The following is a 6,838-nucleotide window of genomic DNA, read 5'->3' on the forward strand; positions in this document are numbered from 1 at the left end:
GACATCACACCGTTTAACTGCAGCCTCCGTGTAAGAGTTATAACTCTTACACGGAGGCTTCGTGAATCTGGCCCAGTGCCTTATTCGAAAAACAATTAATCTTAGAACTGCACACAAGTTTAAACACTGTATTCAAAATACTTTCTATTCTTAAATTTCACTAAACTAAATACAAAATCTATTTAAAGTTAAAATTATTTTAAAAATACATTGTAAACTTTACAAATATTGAAAAAGCAGACATGTCAAACAATTTGGTTATGTCTGATTTTCAAAAATGGCATGAAAGAGATAAAATTGTTCAAGCCAGGTTCCATGGAAGCATTTAACTTTAGTTGCCAAAGGGATTCTTTACTTTCCAATAACAAATCAATATCCCCTCCATGTTCATCCATGTTCATTCTTAAAAACTATCAATCACAAAAAATACAAACTTTTTAAAATTGATACATCTTTCCGAATGTGTAAAAAGAGCATTGTGTACATCTTTATTCCTTATAGCCCTTACATGTTCACCTATCCTGTCCCTCAGCCTCCGGATGGTTTTACCCACATATAAGCCTGTACAGGATAGGCAAGTAGCCACATATACCACATGTGTCATGTTGCAATTAACCCTACCAGGGCAAGAAATAGAAGTGTCACTACCTTGAATGAAAACATAAGGTCCATCATTTATATATCTACAAAATTTGCAATTCTCAAATTTCGACATATTAGATTTATATGTTAGCTTGTTTACTTTAGCCTCTAATATATTTTTTATATTTCTCCCCCTACTGAAAACTATTTGGGGCTTTTTTCTAAGAATTGTCAACATATCCCGATGGAAACATAGTTCCCAACATTGGTTTATAATGTTAACAATCTTGGAGCTACTATCATTATATTCCAAGACCATGGCACTACTCATGTTATTCTCTTGCAGCAAATTTTTATTTTTATCCTTAGACTGCCAATCAAACAATAAAATAGGTGCAAATGTTTGTTCCCTTTTCTTAATAACTTCTTTTTTGATATTCAGTAATAATTTTAAAGGGTAACCCGTCTCCAGGAACATACCTATAATTTTATACATTTCTGTATGAAAGACTTCACTACTAATTATTCTTGAAAGTCGTACCATCTGTCCTTTGACCACACTACGTTTTTGATGGTGTGGATGATTACTGTCAAAATCTAAAAGTATTTGAGTATGAAACCTTCCTATATATTGTACTTTCTAAATTATCCACCTTATTCGATAAACTAATATCTAAGTAGTTAGTACAGTCTTTATTCCAAATACTAGTAAACTTCAAGAAGTCAGTAGTTCCATTCAGATATTTCACAAATTGATCAGCTTCATGTTCATCCCATTTCCACAAAATTAATATATTGTCAAGAAATCTGCTATAGGACAAAATTCTCTCATTATATTCGGTTTTTAAAATATTCATTTTCCCAGTCAGGTAACACTAAGTTGGCAAAAATAGGGGCACATCTTGCCCCCATCGCCACTCCAGAAATTTGATGAAAAATTTCACCTTCAAACATGAGAAAATTATTTTTTTAGAACTATCCCTATGAAATCAACTAATACTCTGACTAAGGCCATGTCAGAATCCCCCAAGTTGATAATACTATTTTGAAACATTTCGATACCTCTATGATGTGGAATTACAGAAAATAAATAGACTACGTCAATTGTCAAAAAACTATATTTAAATTCATTGAGGTTTCTAAATTCTGACAATCTACTCAAACAGTGCCAAAAATCCTTAATTATATGGTCAACTTTATTCAACAGATGCTTTAACTTATCAATCCAAGCTGATATGGGTTCAGTTTTAGATCCCCTTGCAGAAACAATTGGCCTAAAAGGTGGATCTGCAATAGATATATTTGTTTTGGGGATACCAAAAATCATTGGCAGAACCCACTTTTCCACTGTTAGAAATTCTTTTTCGTTGATTTTCCTTCAAGAAACATCTGTGATAAAATTATGTCTACCCAAGAATATGCCCTATTCAATTCATGCCTTGATGCTCTTGCATATGTTAATTCATCATTTAATATTTTCTCCATTCTGATAACATAATCAATATAAGGCATAATAACAATGCCCCCTCCCTTCTCGGGGGGTCATTATTATTAGATTATTTTTGGCTAAAGACCATAATAAATTATTTTCATTCCTAGTCATATTATATGTTGTTATATTTTTAGTTTTATCTTGATTATTTTTGCCACTACTGATAGCCAATGTACGAATCTGTTTTTCACACATTCTTTCAAACATATCTATTTCAACATTACTTGGGGGTACAAATGTACTTTTACGACAGGGCTTTGCTCTCCGTCCATTGCACATTTCTGTCTTTAAAAAACATCTTTAAATTCATTTGCCTGGCATACATTTTTAAATTAAAGTTTTAGCAACATTCATGTGTGTACTCGGAACAAATGACATACCCTTCTTTAACGATGTAAAATATTCTTCACTTAAATCCAAATCAGAATAGCTATAAATAGTAAACCCATTCTGTTTTATCATCTGACAAATTAACCCCCCTTCCTTTAAACATGCTTCACTATTAATATTATTTAACCATACATCAGGACGTATATTCATTTCCACCTCTTGGATGGTTTGCTGTTCCAAGACCTCCCTTGGAAGTAGTAACCACTCTGCCTCCACCCCTCTACTGGGTTCTGCAAATTTCGATTTGCCTGATTCCTCAGGCGTTCGGACCTCTGGGGCTCCCCTGGTAAAAAAATCTCCAGTTCTTCATTCATGTTCCCTCTATTAGTATCCATGTTATAATGCCCCCTATTGTTATCAATATCACCCCTAGGTATTCCTAGAGTTTATTCCATCCACCACAATTGGGCCTTTTTTAATAGCATCTGGATACGCTTTATTATTTTTGTACTGTTCAGTATCACGTACAATCTTACGCTGCTTGATAGTAATATTTTTACTTACAAATTTGTCAACATCATGCAACACTTTTTTGCATTTGTCATGATATGGTATGAGTAAAGCTTTATTCACAATTATTCAGTTTTGAAATTTCATCCTGCAACTCTGAGTTTAATGTCATTATTCTTTACTATAATGTCCATAATTTCGAAACCTGCTTTATCCAAAACAGCAATTAATTCACGATAAGCTGAAGTCCCACTATATATTCCCATAGGGAGTTTCCAAAGTCGCAAACCTTTGGGCACTTGTTTTAAGTCCAAAGATTTTTTTCAAAAACTAATTGTCCAACTGTAATTTTAACTTTATATAGATTTTGTATTTAGTTTAGTGAAATTTAAGAATAGAAAGCATTTTGAATACAATGTTTAAACTAGTGTGTAGTTCTAAGATTAATTTTTTTTGAATACGGTACTGTCTTTTTAAAAGTTTGAGCGTTAAAATGGGTGGGTAGGTGCTTGGGCATTGCAACAGTATTCAGTAGTATTTAACTTGTTTGGGGAGAATGTTTGAACAACTCTGAAGATGCCTTTGGACTATTTGGCGAAAGCGCTTAGTTGTTCGAATTGAAAGCTGTTCGAACTGCAATAAACGGTTAACTGCTCCAGTTTCGGTATTTGTTTTCATTTATTTCAGGTGGAACCACAGAAAAGGGAACCAAATCAGATGAGACCAGTAGGGGGCAATGAGGATTACCAAAGTCTTCGAATGTTTTGCTTTCTGTAGAAATTTTGGGATCAAGGGTAGAGGAGGATATGCATAGAGATCGAGGACCAGTCATGAAACAGAGCATCCCTCGGAGACTCCACTGGAGGGGAGATCAGAATGAAGTAGTTCCTGCAGTTGCTGTTCTGGGGGATGCAAAAAGGTCGCAGCAGGGTTGGCCCCACTGGCTGAAAATCAGGTCCACTACTGATGGATTCAGAGACCACTCAAGGGGGGTCAGAATGGACTTGGTGAGTTTGTCTTCCAGAACGCTGGACTTCCCTAGTATGCGAGTTGCAAGCAGAAAACGATACGAAGACATCGCCCATTTCCAGACCCTCATGGCCTCTCTGCACAGTGGGTAAGGGCGGGTTCCTCCTTGCTTGATGTACCACACCACTGGCATGTTGTCCATGTGGATCACAATAGTTCCTTGAGGGAGGATGTCCTGAAAGACTTGAGAAGGACTACTCATCTCCAGGACACTACTATGCAATATAGTCTTTATGCATGACCATGTGGCTTGGACCAGCTTTCCCTTGAAATGCCCCCAACCCAAATGGGCAGCATTCGTGGTCACAGTGGTTGATGAGGAAGGTAGAAGTAAAGCCTGCTGACTGTCAGGTCATCAGACAGAAGTCACCACTGGAGAAGCTTTCTGCAAACCAGTCAATTTGATAGGAGCAGACAGAGGCTGGTAGAGGGGAGGCTGCGGTGGTCATGCTGTAGGTGGATAGGACACTCTAAATTGGCCCTAGGTGTGAGTGTATGCGTGTATGTTCCTTCTGTGGAAGGTTGGGTGCCGGGCTGGCAAAGACACCGTAAAACTCCACTGCCAATTGGTGGTTTGTGGGGGGGGGGGCATAGCTCAAAGAGACCAGATCCCTGTGACTAAAGAAGAGACTTTCAACAACTTTGAATGCAAATGGACATGGTGAATCCCGCCCCAGTTCCACCGGAGCAGAGGCTACTGAAGAAAAAAGGGCAAGGACCCCTGAGCCATGGGTTCCAGGTAGAACCGGACCTAAAATGGCCAGTGCCAAAGCGCCAAGAGGAACAGCTGGCTCTGACAGAGTTGGATCCGAACCCCGCTACTCAAAGCCGATTGGGACATCAGAGATCCGCAGTGATCCAACATCAATGGAGCAGAAAAGTCAGGGCTGCAGTCAAGAGTGGAAGAAGGTTAGCTCCTCAGCTCCAACCTTGGCTCTTTCAAGGTGGCTATGACTCTAGGACTCAGACACCGATGGCTGGATTGGAGAAGGAGACTGCGCTGGAAGGGAAATGCTCGCAGAACTCAGAGGGAACAGAGTAGAGAAAACCCCCAACTGGATCAGAGTCTTGAGGACCTCCCTGATCATCCTGTCCACATCGACCTCCGAAAGTAGACTAGAAAAGCTAGAAAAAGCTACTGACATAGGCCTAGAATGCCTGGCAGGCATCTGCTACAGCCTGGAAGGAGATGCAGCCTCCATGCTTAACACCGGAGTTGTACCCCTCGCTGACAGATCCAAAGGCTTAGGATCCGAGGTGGAAGTCAAGGCTTCCAGAGAACTGACAATATGTATGAAGCTGCTCAGATCCGAAGAGTACTTTGGATCCACCAGCGCTGAAGCAGCTCTCTGATCAGACCCCGCTGGACCCGAAGGTTTTGGAATTTTCGAGGATGGCTCCAAAGACCTCCTCAAGGACTTGTGAGGGCATTTCTTAGAGTCAGAGGACCCTGCCACACTCTTAGAGGGGTTTCAGCCCCAGGAGAGGTATCCGAAGAAGCGGGTAAAAGACCTTTGAGGATCAGTTTATTTTTGCAGTCGGAGATAGACCTGGGGTTAAAACCCTCCAAATGAGCAAGCTGACCGCAGATGCTTAGGCCCAAGACAATAAACACATAGGTTGTGTGCATAAGAATGAGGGAATTTACTCCTGCATTCTGAGCACCGTTTAAAATCTGCTGGCTTTTCAGACGAGAGAGGAAGGAATAACTACCCACCTGAAAACCAACCCCACAAACTTAAACAGCAAACACACACACTCAAGAAATAGGAAAATGACAAATTACTACAAAGTTCTAAATATATAACTATACAGAACGTTTTTTTTTTTTTTTTACTACAATACACCAACTACTAGAAAAGGGAGAGAGAAAAAGCACGGGCAAAGCTCAATGGCAGAAGGAAAGAACAAGAAAAAAATCTAATCTCACACTGCTAAGGAAGGGGTGGAAACTGAAGAGAATCAAAGAAAAAACACTTATCTGCTACAAAGATAGAAGGATATAACAAAATAAGAGAAAAAGTTTCCTACTGCTATCCAAAAAGGTTCGAGATTATACAATCCATGCCTGACACTGCTGGTGGCAAATGAGATCTGAGGGAGTTAGGCAAAAGACAGAGCATTATGGGAAGTAGGAGGAGTTCAATACTTGGATTCTAGTCTGTAAAAATGCGGCAGAGTTGGATGATCTGATCTGTAAGCCAACCGTGAAGAGGAATGAAAGGAACAAAAAAAATATACTTGTTTTCCCGCCTTTCTAAGCTAGTTTAGTCCAGTTTTCAGATTAGTGCTGAATTCAGGGCTGTGTTACAAGTTTCTGTGTTTGCCCATACCTTACTTGGACAGGAAGGAAGTTTCTCTGTTCACTGTGAGAGAGGGAGCTTAGAGCAGCCTATCTGTCCCTGGAGAAGTGGTTTCAGCCCAGAAATTAGTAGTTTGTGGGCTAATTTCTATCTCTTTCATTTCCGTGCTATAAAACCTGCATTTGCAAGGTTTTTGTGCTAGTATACAGCTCAGCAAGCTCCTGCCTGGTGCCCTGCAGAATTCTACAGCAGCAGAGGGACAAAAGAGAGACTTTGGAGCGATTAAGTATCATTTTTCTGCATTTTCTTGCTGCCTTTAGCTAATTCTGCCTAAAACGTCGATTTTCTAGAGTTTCTGTGAATTAAAAAACTTGTCAGCTACATATTGTACTTATTTTAGTGCCTGCACTTTAACAAAGTCGTTTTGTGTTAAATTAACTGTTTAACTGTTGTAGGCTACACACTCAAGTGTGATAGCCATTTCTGTGCATTTAAAGTGTTTTCTTTTATTGTATCTGCTTTATTTTCTGAAAAAAAAAACAAACAAAAAAAAATATATACTTGTTTTCCCACATTTCTAAGCTAGTTTAGG

Source organism: Protopterus annectens, chromosome 4.part0 (assembly GCF_019279795.1).
Source record: "Protopterus annectens isolate FY-2018-M chromosome 4.part0, PAN1.0, whole genome shotgun sequence".
In the NCBI taxonomy this organism is placed as follows: Eukaryota; Metazoa; Chordata; order Ceratodontiformes; family Protopteridae; genus Protopterus; species Protopterus annectens.